This window comes from Nelumbo nucifera, chromosome 1, assembly GCF_055504915.1.
Source record: "Nelumbo nucifera cultivar China Antique chromosome 1, China Antique-T2T, whole genome shotgun sequence".
NCBI classification, from domain to species: Eukaryota; Viridiplantae; Streptophyta; class Magnoliopsida; order Proteales; family Nelumbonaceae; genus Nelumbo; species Nelumbo nucifera.
This window is the reverse complement of record NC_142649.1, coordinates 151,915,819-151,934,804: the sequence shown is the minus strand read 5'-3', so window position 1 is coordinate 151,934,804 and position 18,986 is coordinate 151,915,819. Positions and strand designations below refer to the sequence as shown.

Below are 18,986 nucleotides of genomic sequence, written 5' to 3'. Positions count from 1 at the left end.
ATGGAAAATACCTAGTTATGGTTCGATGGAGGTTGGGGTTTAACCTGCTCAAGGCCAAACTGTAAACAACTGACCTCTCGCTTAGGTTGTTAGGCCTTCCTCTAGAATTATGGAATAAGGATGACCTTGAGCTTATCCGTAGGGATGTAGGGGAGGTCATTAATTAAGCTTGATGTTGATACAAAGAAGTTATCTAGAACTGTCTTCTCAAGGGTTTGTGTTAGAGTTACTCTAAATAAACCTTTTGTGCTTGAAATCCTGTTAACCTCAGGGGGGGGAGAGAAAAAAAATACTATAAGGGTGTTTTATGAAAACATCTTTGATTTGTGCTTGAATTGTGGCTAGAGAGGCCACAAGGCTTTTGAGTGTTCGAACCCGACTTCTTCCAACAACGATGAGGGATGTATTATGGTTAACAGGCAGTGTGAGCTTTGAAAAGGTCATGATCGACTCAAAGAAATGGAATCGCCACCCATTTTTCAGAGGAAATGAGCCTTCATTTTAGATTAAAAAATTGGCTTATTGGCTTTGATAATGACTATGTTCTTTGCCCGAAAAAGCACCTAACTGAGAGGTTTTGGATCCTAAGGATTGGGAGAGGGAAGGTGTTAGGCATCCCTCTCTCCAATCTGGTGTAGCAGCCCAATATGGGAGTTATTTAGGCCCAATTTCTTTCAGAAAACCAGTAAAAATAGTTGCTAGAATTTATGAAATCTAGAGAAACGTTCTCTCAGATTCTCCTGGGGCCGACTTTGAGGTGATGTTATCAGGTCTTAGGTACTAATTTCCCTAAGACCCTCCCCTCTTTCCCTTTATACTCAATCTAAAAGAAGTAGAGAACAATGCTTCTCCAAGGTCTTAGAACTTCAAGCAACCCAGAATCAAACTTGAGCTAGAAGATAACATCAGAGGATTACCTCTCATATGTAACCTTGTCAATGGTGTTCCAACAGTCGAACTGAACAAAAGAGTGATTAGATGAGCTCCAAAGAGGTTTGAAACTATTGAATGCTTGGATGTTTCGTGCAAATTTCATATCTGAAACACAGTAGAACAAATCTTTAGGTTCAAATGCTTGGGGTCTTCTTGCGAACAGGGCTCCTATGGGAGTTAGGAATACTTCTTGGTTCTCTCTTTTTGTTTTTCCTCTCTTTCTAGATCTTCCTCTCTCTCCTTCTTGAGCTCAAATTGGATCAGTATTTATAGGGAAAGGGAGGGGGGACAGGTTTGAGTTCATTTAGCTATAGTGCCTGGAATTCAACAAAAGTTTTTCACGTAAATAGGCAAATATTATTTAAAGAAATAGATGCCCGGTCAAGCTTTTCTATTTGGTGAAATATTTTTTTTTTCGATTTGGGAGTGGTTGTCATGGGTTTTGTGCGTCCAATAGGAGCTTGGGGTGTGCCTGTCATGGCAATTTCGTATTTGGGACTGATAATGGCAAAAAATGTAAATTTGATGAAGTTTTACAAGTGGTTTTGTCTTTTCTTAGTTTTAAGTGGGGGTATCTTTGGGTTTTTGGGCTTTTTAGGTCTATTAGGCCCAATTTCACTGGTCCAAGTGTTTGAACAGGTCAAAATGGGTATAACATCAACCATCACACTTTTAAGATTTCAAATTGGGACAGATGAGGTGGTGATTCATTCTAATGCGTTGAAATGGCATCTTCCTACTTTAACGGTCAAACGGGTGAATTAGAACATGAAAGTTGACGTGTTGAGTTTTTTTTTTTTTGGTCTTTGAACATTGTGGTGAGGTTTGATTGGCCTAATAGGGTTAGGATGATGGATGATAAGCTTTAATCAATGAGATTTGCTGAAATTAGGATCTGGCTTGATGGTGGGTCAAATGGGGGAAGTTTGAGCTAGAATTCAATAAATAGGTACGGGTTAAGGTGAGAAGTCAAGTGAACAGTTTTGATCTAAAAAAGAAATGGTTAATCTAGGTTTTCTAATTCTAGTTGTGTAGGGTCATCAAAATGGAATCTTGGTGCTTTTGAAACTGGTTGTTGTAGACTTGCAATGGGATTGTATCCTAAGGATCTTGAGCCAATGGATGTGTTGGATCAGGGCCATTAGAAAGGAAGTTGGCATGATGAGCAGTGGATGTGTGGCTAATTTATAGTTTTCTAAGTCTATAGGCCATATTTTATTAGACGTCGATGTTGATCTTGAGGTTTTTATTTGTCCCGTGGATTATGTCAAAAGAAGAATTCTTGGCTTTGTATGTCTCAATTTGACCTGGTTGTGATTCTATGTTTTGGGGTCTAAAAGGAGGGTACAAAGAGGTATGGTGAAGGGACCGAGCAAAAATTGGGCACTGACAGGTAGTGCTATCAAAAGTCCTTGAAAAACCATAATTCAAAAGCCTTTCTTGGATTCAATGAAAATCATTAGTATAAAGAAAAATTCATGAATAAAAAATGGAATAACTAGAATTCTATGAAATATCGTAGGTTTGAACATGAAAGGGACAACTCCAAAACCAAGCTTTTCAACCCAGGATATGCTACTATCAAACCTTACAACAAAAGGCATCCCAACATACGTTGGGTCTAGAAGAAAAGGTTCTCAGGGAGCTCGTTACAGGGTAGCAAAAATGCAAATCTTTTCAAGTATGATAACAAGGAGCTTAATGATGAAGATCTCCAAGGCTATTGGGAAAATGAGGAAGACTTGGATGATAGTGACGAAGAAATTGATAAAGATGAAGATGATGGAGATGATTTAATGGACAATGAGTGGGACAGAAAAAACGGACATATGCTGATCGAGGAAGAGCAAACTGAACACCTCTAGATAAGGGTGTCAATGGACCGGTTTTGGATTGGACTCCGTCTAGTCCAAAATCAATTTGGACAGATTGGACGAACCAACAAGACATATTGGATTGGACCAATCCAGTCCAAAATATTTATTAGATTGGATTGGACCTGGTCTGTCCGTAACAAGTTTATATTGGATTGGATTGGATTAAGCCAATATTTGGTCCATTGATATAAGATAAGAATATGTGTCAATGAACCGGGTTTGGGTTGAAACCAATCTAAATCAAAATGAATTTGAACAGATTGGACGGTCCAGACATTGAATTAGACCGGTCCACCAAACTGGTCCAAAACATTCATTGGATTGGATTGGACTTGGTCCATTTATAATGGACTCAGATTGGAGTAGATCGGATTGGACCAAATCCAGTCCAATTGACACCCCTACCTCTAGATAAGCAATGATGGAAAAAAAGATGGAGAAGAATGAGGAAAATATGGGTCTTGAGAAAAACCTAGTTTCAAATGAATATAATTAGCTAGAATGTAAGAGGGGTTGGTAGGCCTCGCTTGCAGCGTCAAGGCATTAATCTTATTCAAACTTACAGACCTGCGATTTGTTTTTTAATGGAGACTAGAGTGAATCATGATCAATCAAAAATATTTGTAAGAAAACTTAAGTATGATGATTTTTTGCTTATTAATCCTATCAGTTTTTCAGGGGGCCTTTGGATTCTATGCGATTGCAGCCAATGTAATCTTCATGTTTCTTTTTCTAATGAAAGATTGGCTTATTGCCTAGGCTGTGTTTGGTTTGAAGGAAAATGTAGGGAAACCTTTACAAACCTTGTATAGGTTTCCCTACGTTTTCCTTCCTTTCCCTACCTTTTCCTTCAAACCAAACATAGCCTTAACCGAAGATATCTCTTTTAACAAGAATTGGTGGTGTACTTTCCTATATGCCCCTCTGAACAAAAATGAACAACAAATTGTTTGGAATTGGATAGAAGAAATAGCAAATCATATTGATAGGCCTTGGACCCTCATTTGGGATTTTAACAATTATTTGTCCATTGAAGATAAAAAAGGAGGAAGAGACCCTAGGTTGAGTCAGATTAAAAAATTTAATGATTTTATTAACTGTTGTAAACTTAATGGAAATGGAAAAGAAGGGGAGCCAGTCTACTTGGAAGAGCAAAACTATAATGGAGAGAATAGATTGGATCTTCGTGAATGATTCATGGAGAAGTTTGTATCTAAATGCTTCTCTTAACAATTTGCCTTTTATGGCCTCAGATCACTCCCCTATTTGGCTTCAAACAGCCATTCCAAATCCAAGGGGATCCAAACCTTTCAGATTTGACTCTATGTGGTGTTTGGATCCGATAATTATAGACATTGTTAGCAAGGCATGTGATACTAATGTTAATGGATCTAGAGTTGTCCAATTTGTCAAAAAAGGAATCACCTTGTTCGAGAGTTAAAGGTATGGAATAAAAATCATTTTGGTAACATTTTCAAGAAAAAGAAGGATCTATTGGACAAAATAAATCAAACTCAAAAGAGTATTGAAGAGGATCCATCAAATACCACTCTTATTAATCTTGAAATAGCCCTATAAAGGCAGTTGGATAAAATATTAGAAAGGGAAGAAGCTTATTGGTCTCAAGGATCAAGAATTGATTGGATCAAATTAGGTGATAAAAATAACAAAATTTTTCATACTATGGCCACTATTAGGAGATATCGAAATAAAATAATGGGAGTTGGAAATGAAGATGGAGTATGGCAGAGTGAAACCATTGACATTAAAAATCACTTCACTGGAACTTATGAGTAGAGGTTCAAGTCTAAGGGTACTAGTGAAGTTGAGGAATTTATAATTGATTTAAATGAAACTATTACTGATGAGCAGAATGCCCTCCTTGTCAAAGAGGTCTATAACATTGAAATCGAAGAAGCGCTTGAGTCTATCAAGGATCTCAAGGCTCCGGGTCCTGATGCTTTAAACACTTTATTCTTTAAGAAATTCTGGCCCATATTTAGAGAGTTTGTGTCCAATGTAGTTAAATCTTTTTTCCATAATGGGAAGTGATGTAATCAGTTCTGGTCACGTACCAATTTTTTGTGATGTATCAATTTTTTTGGCTAAGTGCCTCGCCATTTGACCTTCTCCCAGGAGAGGATGGTGGAGCTCCCTGGTGGTGAGCTACTTGGTGACGAGCTCCCTGGTGGTAAGCTACTTGGTGATGAGCTCCCTGGTGGTGAGCTACTTGGTGACGAGCTCCCTGGTGGTGAGCTACTTGGTGACGAGCTCCCTGGTGGTGAGCTACCTGGTGACGAGCTCCCTAGCGGTGAGCAACCTGGTGACGAACTCCCTGGTGGTGAGCTACTTGGTGGTGAGCTACCTGGTGACAAGCTCCCTGGCGGTGAGCTACCTGGTGACGAACTCCCTGGTGGTGAGCTACTTGGTGATGAGCTCCTTGGCGGTGAGCTACCTGGTGATGAGCTCTCTGGCGGTGAGCTACCTGGTGACGAGCTCTCTGGCGGTGAGCTACCTGGTGACGAGCTCTCTGGCGGTGAGCTACCTGGTGACGAGCTCCCTGGCGGTGAGCTACCTGGTGACGAGCTCCCTGGTGGTGAGCTACTTGGTGACGAGCTCCCTGGTGGTGAGCTACCTGGGTGGACTCGTCATTTGACCTGGTCCTAGGCGGCTTGTAACTCAGGGGATGGTGGAGCTCCCTAGTGTAGCGCAACCCGATTGCCCTCTGCATGAGGTGATCTCCTCTCCTTTGTAGGCAGCGGGAGCTGAGGAACCTGCGAGAACCCCATCTTTTCCTCCTCTTTGTAGGCGGCAGGAGCTGAGGAACCTGCGAGAACTGAATCAGAGGACTCAAGGGTATTTTCCCGGCAGGGACTCTCCAATGCCTAAGTTAGTATTCTGATTGTACGGAGCTTGGAAAGAAATGAGAGAGCTAGAGAGCAGGGATTACCTCCATTTTTTCATTCTCTCCCCCCTTATCTTTGGGGGTCAGAGTCCTTATATAGTGGTGTCCTGTCAAATCAGGCGTAACAGCCTCTGTCAAGTCAGGGGCATAACCGCCTCTATCTCTCTGTCGCAGTCGTTACTGCCAGAGCTAAGGTGTCGGGTGCAAGTGGCTGCTACAGAGTACGGCTCTGCCAATCAAGGGACAGCTCTCAGGGCTAGCAGGCACGGCGCCGCCTAACGAGAGACATGGGCGCAAGACTCCGGATCTGTCAGGTACGGTTGTCAGGCAGGAGATCTTCCTACGATATGGCAAGCTACCCCTAAGTGGTGAGCTAGCTATGTCGAGTTACCTGTAAGTGTCGAGCTGCCCCTAAGTGGCGAGCTCTTTGTAAGACGCTAGGCTGCCTGCGGAGTCGCCAGCTGCCTGTGCCGAGCTGTCTATGCCGAGCTGCTTGTAAGTGCAGAGCTGCCCCTAAGTGGCGAGCTCTTCGTAAGACGCCAGGCTGCCTGCGGAGTGGCCAGCTGCCTATGTCGAGCTGCCCCTAGCTTCCCGAGCTCCCTGAGCTGCTTGTGGCGAGCTCTGCCGAGCTGCCTGTGGCGAGCTCTGCCGAGCTGCCTGTGGCGAGCCATGCCGAGCTGTATGTAAGTGGCAAGCTGTGGCAAGCTCTGCCGAGCTGCCCGAGCTTCCCGAGCTGCCCAGTTGTCAAGAGGCTGCACTTGGTTTGTATGAGGTGCCAGGTGTCACAATTTCACCAGAGGGCCAAATCTGCCCTCATCATTTTCCCCCCACTCCCGAGCTGAGAGTAACTAAGCAAAGGGAGTAGATTTATTCTTTTGGCTCGTAAGTCGACGAGCTAGTAAGTACTGGTCCAATTCCTTAGGCTTTGGGAGCTGCCTGTAAGGTGAGGAGGTCTCCGCCAGTTCAGTAGTGTAGCCCTTAGGCTCCGGGGACAACTTATAGTTCACTTTTGCTGATTTTGCTCATGCTGAGGAAGCGATTGGGTATTTAGCAATAGTGTGGCCCGTAGACTTTGGGAGCGACTCGTAGTCCATTCTTCTTAACTTTGCCCATGCCAAAGAGGCGACTGGGTCTTAAGCAGTAATGTGGCCTGTAGGCTTTGGGAGCGACTCGTAGTCCACTCTTCTTTGACTTTGCCCGTGCCGAAGAGGCAACTGGGTCTTAAGTAGTAATGTGGCCCATAGGCTTTTGGGAGTGACTCGTAGTCCACTCTTTTTTGACTTTGCCCGTGTCGAAGAGGTGACTGGGTCTTAAGCAGTAATGTGGCCCGTAGGCTTTGGGATATGCCTGTAAGGTGCCGAGCTGACCAAGTGTCGAGCTACCTGTGAGGTGTCAAGCTGACCAGGTGCCAAGCTACCTGTGAGGTGCCGAACTAACCAGGTGCTGAGCTGCTTGCGAGGTGCCGAGCTGGCCAGGTGTCGAGCTACCAGTGAGGTGCCGAGCTACCTGCAAGGTGCCGAGCTACAAGTGAGGTGCCGAGCTGACCAGGTGCCGAGTTACCTGTAAGGTGCCAAGCCGACCAGATGGGTGCCTTAGAGCTATGATTGTGCTGCATCAGCTTCATAATGCCGATCACCCACTCCTACAAGAAGCTACTAGGAGCTCGACCTTCGGGGGCAGCACTACTAACTTTAGGTTGCCAGCTCACACGGGAGCCTTGGAAGGCTCGACCAGTAAGGGCGCCTATGTAGTTTGTTGGCCACCAACTCCCGCGGAAGCCACGAAGAGCTCATCTTTGTAGGGGGGACCTTGTGAAGAGGACTGCTGAGGCTTTATCTGAATTGAAAGTAAACTTAGTCTGTTAGCTCCCTGCGTAGTCTTTGAGTTCATAAAAAATGTAAACTATAAAGTGAGAGCTTCAAATTCTAAAAAGTGAGGACTTAGCTTTCTAGGAGAAGAGGACTTAGTTTTTGTAGGATGAGAACTTAGCTTTTTGTAGCGTGTTCCCACAGACGGTGCCAATTGATGTAACCGGTTCTGGTCACGTACCAATTTTTTGTGATGTATCAATTTTTTTGGCTAAGTGCCTCGCCATTTGACTTGCTCCCAGGAGAGGATGGTGGAGCTCCCTGGTGGTGAGCTACTTGGTGACGAGCTCCCTGGCGGTGAGCTACTTGGTGACGACCTCCCTGGTGGTGAGCTACTTGGTGACGAGCTCCCTGGCGATGAGCTACCTGGTGACGAGCTCCCTGGCGGTGAGCTACCTGGTGACGAGCTCCCTGGCGGTGAGCTACCTAGTGACGAGCTCCCTGGTGGTGAGCTACTTGGTGACGAGCTCCCTGGCAGTGAGCTACCTGGTGACGAGCTCCCCGGCGTTGAACTACCTGGTGACGAGCTCCCTAGTGGTGAGCTACTTGGTGACGAGCTCCCTGGTGGTGAGCTACCTGGTGACGAGCTCCCTGGCGGTGAGCTACCTGGTGACGAGCTCCTTGGTGGTGAGCTACTTGGTGACGGGCTCCCTGGTGGTGAGCTACCTGGGTGGACTCATCATTTGACCTGCTCCTAGGTAGCCTGTAACTCAGGGGATGGTGGAGCTCCCTATTGTAGTGCAACCTGACTGCCCTCTGCATGAGGTGATCTCCTCTCCTTTGTAGGCGGCGGGAACTGAGGGACCTGCGCAACCTGACTGCCCTCTGCATGAGGTGATCTCCTCTCCTTTGTAGGCGGCGGGAACTGAGGGACCTGCGAGAACTCCATCTTTTCCTCCTCTTTATAGGCGGCGGGAGCTGAGAAACCTACGAGAACTGTATCAGAGGACCCGGGGGTATTTCCCTGGCAGGGACTCTCCAATGCCTAAGTTAGCATTCTGATTGTATGGAGCTTGGAGAGAAATGAGAGAGCTAGAGAGCAGGGATTACCTCCATTTTTTCATTCTCTCCCCCCTTGTCTTTGGGGGTCGGAGTCCTTATATAGTGGTGTCCTGTCAAATCAGGCGTAACAACCTCTGTCAAGTCAGGCGTAACCACCTCTGTCTCTCTGCTACAATCGTTACTGCCAGAGCTGAGGTGGCGGGTGCAGGCGGCTGGTGCAGAGTACGGCTCTGCCAGTCAAGGGACATCTCTCAGGGCTGGCAGGCACGGCGCCGCCTAGCAAGAGACGTGGGCGCAAGTCTCTAGATCTGTCAGGTACGGTTGTTAGGCAGGAGATCTTCTTGCGATATGCCGAGCTGCCCCTAAGTGGCGAGCTACCTATGCCGAGCTACCTGTAAGTGTCGAACTGCCCCTAAGTGGCGAGCTCTTCGTAAGACGCCAGCCTGCCTGCGGAGTGGCGAGCTGCCTGTAAGTGCCGAGCTGCCCCTAAGTGGCAAGCTCTTCGTAAGACACCAGGCTGCCTGCAGAGTGGCCAACTGCCTGTGGCGAGCTGCATATGCCGAGCTGCCCCTAGCTTCCCGAGCTCCTCGAGCTATGCCGAGCTGCTTGTGACGAGCTCTACCGAGCTGCTTGTGACGAGCTCTACCGAGCTGCCTGTGGCAAGCCATGCCGAGGTTTCTGTAAGTGGCAAGCTGTGGCAAGTTCTACCGAGCTGCCCGAGCTTCCCGAGCTGCCCAGTTGTCAAGAGGCTGCACTTGGTTTGTATGAGGTGCCAGGTGTCACAATTTCACCGGAGGGCCAAATCTGCCCTCATCAGGAAGCTCTGTGGGATTTTAAGTTAAACTTTCATCATCTTGATCCCCAAGAAGAAAAACTCAAAAACTATAAATGACTACAAGCTAATTAGCCTTTGTAATGTCATTTATAAAATTATATAAAAAATCTTGCAAATAGAATTAAAAAATTTCTTGATAATATCATATCTCCTTATCAAAGTGCTTTTGTGCCCAATAGGCAGATAACAAACAATAATCTTATTGCTCACAAAATGATTCATTCTATAAAGAAGAAAAAGGGATCTTCAGGAATCATGGTTTGCAAAATCAAGATGGAGAAAGCGTATGATAAGTTCAAATTGGACTTTATAGAAAAGGTTCTCAGAAAATTTGGATTCCATGAGAAATGGATATCATGGGTCATGGAATGTATAAGAATAATTTCTGACCAAATTTTAATTAATGGGAACCCAACAAATGAGTTCAAACCGAATAGAGGGATTAGACAAGGAGATCCTCTCTCCCCTTATATTTTCGTTCTTTGTGTCGAAGCTCTTTCAAAGAAGTTAGAAAAAAAAAGCAGTTGAAAATAAAAACCAAATTGGGTGCAGACTTTCTAGAGGGGGGCCAAAGATTTTCATTCAGCAATTTGCAAGTGATTGCATTATCTTTGCAAAAACCACAGTTCCTGCTTGCTTGAGAATTAATGAACTCTTAATCAACTTCGCTAAAGCCTCTGGCTAGTGCCCAAACTTTGAAATCTTTAGTGCTATTTTCCAAAAATGTCCCCTTCAAAAAAACTTTGGATGCCAATCCAAAAAAGGTATTTGGGTTAAGCCTTAATTACAACAAGAGTAACTAAGGATACTTGTGCCCGTATAAAGGAGAAAATGGCTCAAAGACTTGCAAACTAGAAAAAGAACACTTTATCCTTTGTAGGAAGGCTTACTTCGATTAATTCTATGTCCACAAATATGATGCCAAATTTTATCATGAGATCATTTAGAATTCCAATAAATACCATTGAGGATCTTAACAAAATTTAGAGGGATTTTTTATGGTCAAATTCAAATGGGTGAAAACCCATATACCTTATAAAATGGGAAAAGGATTGTACCTCCAAAAGTTTGGGGGGCCTTGGTTTGAAGAACCATCTTTGGGTGAATGAGGCAAACCTTGCAAAGCTTGGATGAAAAATTTTAAGTGAGGAAGAAAACCTATGGGTTAAGGTCATCAAGGATAAATACCTAAAGAGAGAAGATTTTTGGAATGCCAAGAAAATGTCTCTTGGTCATGGAGAGGCATCCTTCTTTCACGAGATTTTATTAGAAAAGGGTTGCACTGGTTAATTGGGAGTGGAAAATCAGTTAAATTCTGGCAAGATAATTGGGTGTTAGGGAAACCTCTAACTAAAGAAATTAGTTACGACAAGAATGAGAATGATAATATATACGATGCAGACATGATCGATCATGAGAGAAAGTGTTGGATCAAAGATAAAGTTAGGAGGATAATTCCTAATCGGATTTGGCAGAAAGTGAAACCGATCTTCATCTCTTTGAACTTAGATGATAAATTAATTTGGGGATGAAATCCTAAAGGTAAATTCACTATTAAATGAGCATATTCTCTAGAATGTTCTTGCATGGTTGAGCAAAATGATTCAGAGAAATGGGTTGCTGATGTCGGGAAAATTAATTGCCCTACAAAAATAAAAACTTTTTTGTATTTGCTTCCCCAGAAAAGACTTCCTACAAAAAATCATCTTTGGAAGAGAGGTTTTGATATAGATGATTCCTGTTATTTTTGTGGAGAAGTGGAGGACATAGACCATATCTTTAATCTCTATGATTTCCCTAAACAGATTTGGGCTACAATTAACCCCTCTATTGAGGGTCCCAACGAGAATGATCAATCTATTTAAGAGTGGTGGTTTCGAATTGGAAAAAACAAGGGGGATGGAAGTACTTATTTAAGAGAGAAACTAGTGTTTATCCTATGGGAAATTTGGAGAAATAGGAATCAAGGTGTTTATAATAACAAATTTGCTTCCCCTCCGATAATCTTAGAAAGGGCGATGAATCATTTTTTAGAAAATTTAGAAGCCACAAAAGAATCCATTGGTAAATGTAATGGTAAGCACTAGAAGCTTATAGTTTGGAAAACCCCAAACCTTAACTATATAAAGATAAATTTTGATGCTTCTCGTAATAGTGAGGGGAAATGCTCAATTGCAAGCATTGCTCGAGACCACCTTGGAAAAGTCTTAGATCTTAAAGAAATTAAGTTGGGGGTCTCCACCATTAACCAGACTGAAGCTTGGGCGGCTTGGGAAGCCCATAATATGTCTTGGAACTTCAGACAATCTCCTAACATTATCTAAGGTGACTCGAAGCTCATTATTTCTTTCCTTAACCAGAGAATCATCCATCTTTGAAGCAAAACTAACATTATTAGAGAGTGCATTTAGATGAAGAATATGTTTCACAGAGGATTGAGGTACAGAAGAAAACTAACATTTTCTTCTTCATCGACTTCTTCTAGTGTAGCCCCTTTTTGTTACCATAAAAAGAAAAGTATGTGTGTGTATATTTAGATGAAATAATATTATAGTAGGTAAAGATTTTAAGCGGGATGATTTGAATATTTGTTTTATTGGTTAAGTCCATTCATTGTTTAATTTAAATAAGTTAATCGTGTCATCTTTGTGTTAATTTGGGTTATATATGTCATTTGATATAAAATTAAATAAGTTAATTACGTTAATTCTAGATACATGAATTGTGTCATGTTATCTATGTGATAAAACAAATTGTATTCATATTTGAATATTTGACATAATTAATTAATCATTTTGTATTCATATTAATTTATACATCTGAATATCCTATTTCAATAAAAAAATTATTGAAAACATGAATTATGACCCCTAACTGTAGCAAATAGCCTTTCAAAATTCAAATGATTGACCAAGCAGTCAATTTGCTTTCAAGAGTTTTCCCCATAACTTCAACCCTTCCAACCGAGCCAATTAGATTTGGAGCTAAGGCTGTTTGCTATTTTTATGGAAATACTTTCATCAAAATACTTCTATCAAAGTACTTTTATTTATTTACTTTGGATTGGATATTTTGAAAATTTAAAAGAAAATGAAGGATAAAAAAGTCACAATTACTTATTAGAGAAAACCACCACCAAATGCCCAATATGAAATAAGTGCTTGAAAAAGTTGGGTGCAAAATGAAAATAAATACTTATTTGACAAAGCACTTATTCAATAATTAAGCACTTATTTTTAACATAAGCACTCTCAAAGATAGCCTTAATCATTTACACTTACCAAGTATCAACAATCTAGGGAATAAGTGTGAGTGAAGATATAAGCATACATAGATGTTAATGCATGATTAGACCTGAAATTGCCAACAGAAATCTCTTGACTCAACACTAAAGGAACTTAGTGATTTTTTTTTTTTTTATGAAATAAAAGAGAATGCAAGAAAGGGAAAAGGAACGAAAAGGAGAGGAGGGTAGATTGGATTCCTTTTCTCCCCAGTAGTAGGTTTATGTGAACTAGTACTTACCCTTAAAAGGGTCCACCATTTAATAGCAAAATGATGATGATAAATGTTTCAAGGAAAAGGGTCTTTGAGGTGACATCCTGGTCAGTCTAGATCTTCTGGAGAATGAGGCGACCAGTCATAGAACTTAAACAATTCCTAAGATAGGACCCTTCTCAAATGAAAAAGCCAGAGAAACAACCGAACACCAGTAGAACAATAGAAAGGAGGAAAAATTGCACTGTCCAACAGTAAACTCCTCAATGAAAAGGAAGTAGAAACAAGATTTTACCAAGTGAAGTCTCCATGTCAAGAAGAAATGCCAAAACAGAGAGAAATTAACCATGCATATTGCCAAATGCTGCAACATGAAGAATTATTTGACAATATTATCAATAATCTACTAACTTGTCAACTAACACACTGATTTGTTTTGGATCCAAATTATTTATGAAATCGAGAAATGGATATTTGTCTCTTAATTATTCGATCGAATGCATAAATGCAATCAAATTAAACTTGAACCAGAGATCCAATGCATTTCATCCCTAACCCCCACCATGTTCTTATTCTTTCTCCCCAACAGTTATTAGGCGCTCATAAATAATAGCTGGATTAATTATGGGGAATTTGGAATCACACTCCACATAAAACATAAAGAGCGTGTATTTTGTGTCAAATGTACTCAGAGTACAGAAAGAAATAGACATGAATCAAGCTTTCAACTGTTTATTTTGGGATTGCTGATTCTGATATACCATGTGAACAAGATGACGCATTTGAGCTCATATCGGATTCTGATCTGATGGCTAAGCCTTTCACCTAATTATGTCAGCGGTTAGGATGAGATTATCCTTTTGGAACAGTGAGATTAACTAACTATATAGTTACATATTAAATCTTTGAGAAAATAATTGTTGCACAATTTATTAAAACAATATAATCCATATTAAAGACTTCACTAACTTCCTGTGTTGTTGTATAATCGATCTCTTGTAGTTGCACCCAAGGTTCAAAGTATCAACACGTATCAGTCGATACATATCATTCCAATACCCCACCGATATACCCCTACAATGGATGTATAGGTGGTCTGATCGGTTCAAGGTGTGGCCAAGACCTAAATCGGCTCTTCTGAACTAATTAATGAAAAAAATTAAAAAAAAGAACACTAAAAAGAGTATTGATTCGCCCCATACACCCATACCAGCATATGGATGTATTGATATTTTGAACCTAAATTGTAGCATATAATAATCCATTCAAAACAACTAACAAACTTATCAAATTGGGCCAGCTCTCTTGTAGACTTGACTTGTAGTAGACTCATATAATTAAACAAAAGAAAGAAGAATTCCCTTTACAGAAAGCACTTTTCAGTGCCTACTAAATAGGTGCTGCGAACACGGCCACACAGTTGAGGTGACTTCCAGATTTGAAGGGAAGAGACCCGCTTAGGAAGGATGAGCAGAAGCGATGGAAGGTGACTTTACGTTACGTTTGGTCAATTATGTACCACCCATCTACTACTCTGCCACCTACTTACCTTGTATAAGTCATTTCCATGTCCATCCCTTGAACCCCATCAGTTCTTAATTAATTAGCAGCTCAAGCCATCAGAAGGCCAACAACAGTTTAGTATTACACATTCTACCCCGGCTACTGCTTCCGGATCACCAACAACGAGGACAAGACGGAGCTCAAAGAGAAGTTCAAAGTTCAAACCAAGGTTTTTAAAACCGATCCGGAGAACGAATAGGTCAGGGGTCCAGTTCCCAGGTCGAACAGTCTGTTCATTTTGACAAAAAATAAATAAAATAAAAAACGTTAAAACCATTAAACGGTTTGAACAGTTTAACCACCCGAATCAACAATTTGCTAACTAAATTAATGTTTTTTAACAAAAATCCGATTTTAGGAAAAAACAGAACCGATCACCTGACTGGTTCCCGGTTTTTCTAATTCAACTGTCCGATCCGATTCGGTTTTAAAAACATGATTCAAACGCACGTGTGAATAGCAACAGCTTTGATTCACATGTGAGCTAGCTTGTTTGTGTTTTGTTGGTCATGTTATTCTGAGGATTGAGTTTGAGAGTCGAGACATTTAATTAAGCTAGCTATATATATTTGTATTTGGATAAAAATAAAAACCTCCCGTGTTTTTGGCAATCATAAAAAACTTTCCTATACTTTTACTTTAGCAAAAAACGCCCTTGAACTTTTAAAAAATTTAACAAAAGCATCCCTTCCGTCATTCTAACGCAAAACGTTTAACCGATACATATATATTTTCCAAATACCCATCTTACCCTTTTATAAAATGGGTATTGAAATAACTAACAGATGAAAGAAAAAATTACACTGAACCCCATTACAGACAGAGACCAATATGTCCCTCACTTTCGTTTCATGCTTGGGGTTGGTCATACTGCAGAAGATTTCATCAAAGGTGTCGATCTCCATTGTCTTGTCGAGATGAACAACAACAATCGTGCTCACAAACAATTGGATGCAATCACCTATGAGCTCTTTGCACTTGTCGCTGCAGACCACACTAACCTATCTCAGTAGGGATGTGGAATCATATCCAAGACGGGAAACACTCTCATGTATGTTTCAAGTTTGGAGGCAAACCTCCCAAAGATTGACGATCAGAGAAGAAAGCCAAGAGCAAGCTCCTAGCAAAGCTACCAACGACAACAGAGAAGCAAAAGTCGACCTGGCTGTATCGAAAAGTTTGTCATCCCTGCTTCAAAATGATAACCTCGCAAAATTCCCATGATCGGAGCTTGTATGACCCTTACGTGACTCTGAGAACTCTTCTTTTTTTGAAGAAGTTCTTATGTATAGATCATCAGTCTAATGGAGAAACCAAGTACTCAATTAATACTATGATAGTCATTTCACTTAAATTTCAATATCCAAAATTTAAAACCTAATAAAAGGAAAAAGAAATAAAAAAGAATAGCGGTTCCGGTCACCATACATTAGTAAATCTAAGCGGTGAGCACGACGGAACCACCGGCCTCCTTGATCTTGTTCCTCCGCAATCTTGGATATGAGCTTGGTCTTCACGACAATGGGCTGAGAAACTGAACTATGGGTAACATCGATGTGGGGAACGCTATTGGCGGAGGCCTTCTCCTTGACATCTTAAGACTAGGGATCATAAACCAGAGCTTGTTGATGTTGACGATGGGGCAATAGAACTTGTTGCGAAGCTTATGTGAGTAACACATACCCACCTTACCGAAGTAACCAAAATGGTATTTGTTGAAGAGGATCCGGTGGTGATGCATGCCTCCAGCATTGCCACGACCTCCTGAGTGCTTACGGTGCTTCCCAATTTGGCCATGCCCTGCGCTGACGTGCCCTCTCTTCTTCTTGTTCTTCTTGAAGCGGGTCATCATTTCTCTCTCACACCAGAAACCTCCTTGGTTTCTCTTCCCTTCATAGTTGATAACTCTTCAAACTGGTGGGAATTTGATCCAAATCGGACTGAAGAAACTCTTTCCAGTCCTGGATACGATTCCCATAGTATAATGTAGAGTTAGAAATCAGTTCAGCGACGGAAATTAAAGCTCTCATGAGTTTAGAGATGATAATATGTTGATAGGGGTATTTTAGTAAAAATAGATGCAAAGGGTAAAATAGGCAGTTGGAAAAAAAATTTCCATCATCAGTTTAACGTTTTATCGTTGACGAAAGGGAGTTTTTGTCAAAATTTTCAAAAATTTAGGGAGATTTTTGTTAAGGGGAGGTTTTATGATTGTCAGGATCATTAGGGGAGATTTTTGTACTTTACCCCATATATTTATATGATCATCATGGCATGAGTTCTCTTTAGGACTAGCTCCTTGTTGTTATCTAAGATTACAGGCGAGAAGTCGATGATCAAGAAGAGTTGCATGCACTTGACAGAAGAGATCTTGGAGGAGAACCCCAATTTATGGCGGTGGTTTAGGTGCCGAAGCTGGGAAAAGAGACAGCCGCGCGTGAAGGCCATTAAGGAGTGGTGCCAGCCCAAGTCCAAGTTCACCCACATTGTCTTCTGCACCACTAGTGGCGGTGACATGCCGGGAGCCGACTACCGGCTCACGAAGCTCCTGGGCCTCCGCCCCTCCGTCAAGAGACTCATGATGTACCAGCAAGGATGCTTCGCCGGAGGCACGGTGCTTCGGCTGGTCAAGGACCTCGCAGAGAACAACAAAGGAGCGCGTGTCCTAATTGTACATGGTCTGCTCGGAGATCACTGTACTGACCTTCCGTGGCCCAAGTGACACTCACCTTGACAGTCTTGTCGGCCAGGCGCTCTTCGGAGATGGTGCGGCCGCGGTTATAGTTGGTGCAGACCCAGTGCCCGGTGTTGAGAAGCCCCTGTTCGAGTTGGTCTCGGCTGCTCAAACAATTCTTCCGGACAGTGATGGCGCAATCGATGGGCACCTGAGAGAGGTGGGTCTCACCTTCCACCTACTCAAGGACGTCCCCAAGCTCATCTCGGAGAACATTGAGAAGAGCCTCGAGTTAGGCATTCCAGCAGCCTCTTGGCATCTCTGACTGGAACTCGATTTTCTGGGTTGCCCACCCCTGCGACCCAGCTATCCTAGACCAGGTGGAAGCGAAGAAGCTCTGCGCGCCACAAGACACATTCTGAAGGAGTTTTGGTAATATGGCGAGTGCTTGTGTGCTCTTCATATTGGACGAGATGCGTAAGAAGTCGATCGTGGTCGGGCTCAAGACGACCGGAGAGGGGCTCGAGTGGGGTGTGTTGTTTGTTTGGGTTCGGACCAGGGCTAGCTCACCGTTGAGACTGTGGGGCTCCACAATCACAGCGTGGCTGTTTAGAGGGATCGAGGGAGACTAATTCCCTCTAATAATTAATGGAATGAGAATTTGCTTGCTTGTTTCTTTCTTCTCTTTTAATTAATCCCCTCTCAAAGTGAAATGAGATGTGGGATTGCTGATGTTTGGTTTTGTTTCTTTGTATTTGTATGGAATTTATTTATAGACGAAATATACTATAATGATTTATATTATTACAACCTGATCTAATTGATTTACCTGCATTAGAGGCTTAGAGCTTGTAGCCGGGGTCACTGCCTCTCTGGCTTCTGTATGTGAGAGTGGATTGAAGGCCTGTGTTTCTCAATTGACTCGCAAGAAGTTAATTAAACTCATTAACCGGTCTTGGGTGGTTTAATTTGTACTTGATAACCCAATTAGTGAGAAACTGAAGGCTCAGATGGGTCTGAAATCTAGGGAAAAGCTTCAAGAAATCCTCCACCAGGAGATGGGGCATTGAGCCACTAATGTACCTCTGGCTGAATGAGTCGTGACCAGAAGTGAGTAAACTGTAAATGCTCTTTGCTAATTCGACAACTACATATAGACCACTTCCACACAACGGGTAATGGCCACTGACCGCGTTATTTTCATGGCAAATAACAAGGATTAAGTGGATACTTACCAATTTACCATATCACACCTATGAGCTATGACTAAGGGTGACCATTTCAGCCCGCCCCAGTTCTGGGCTAGGGCCTAGTTTTGTGCTCAGGCCTGGCCTGAGCCTAATACTTCAAGCCCAGTCCGGCTTATATATATAAGCCCAGGCCCAGCAGCCCATGATCACCCCTACCAATGACTCCTAATAAATTCATAATCCCACACTAACCATGACCAAATCCACACCTGATGCGATTATTAATTATTAGATTCAAGTTTTAACATGGAAATAAAGAACTTATGGTGGCTCAGTTGGTACAAATTCAGGCTGGTTCTAGCGAGACCAAATCAGTCCCCCACAACGTCCCACAGTACATCCTCGCCATGTATTGAGAACATCTCCCAATGATGACATCATCATTTTTTGTAAATTATCGGGAGATATTTCTAATACACAGCAGGGATGTGCTGTGGGACGTTGTGGTGAACTGATTTGAACTTGGTTATAGCGGTCCTAGTGGATATGTGGAAACCAAGGTTCAAAGTATCTACACGTATCAGCCCGTATTGGCCGATATGTATCGTTTCAGGACCCCTCCGATATGCCCCTACACTGGG

The 18,986-nt window shown here is 42.3% G+C and overlaps 2 pseudogenes; one reads left to right on the top strand and one right to left on the bottom strand.

Annotated features, from left to right (window-relative positions):
• Positions 1-15,919: 15,919 nt before the first annotated feature.
• LOC104587897 (large ribosomal subunit protein uL15x pseudogene) lies at positions 15,920-16,434 on the bottom strand (annotated as a pseudogene).
• A 208-nt stretch (positions 16,435-16,642) lies between these two features.
• Positions 16,643-18,911, top strand: LOC104587918 (chalcone synthase 1 pseudogene; annotated as a pseudogene).
• The last annotated feature ends 75 nt before the right edge of the window (positions 18,912-18,986 follow it).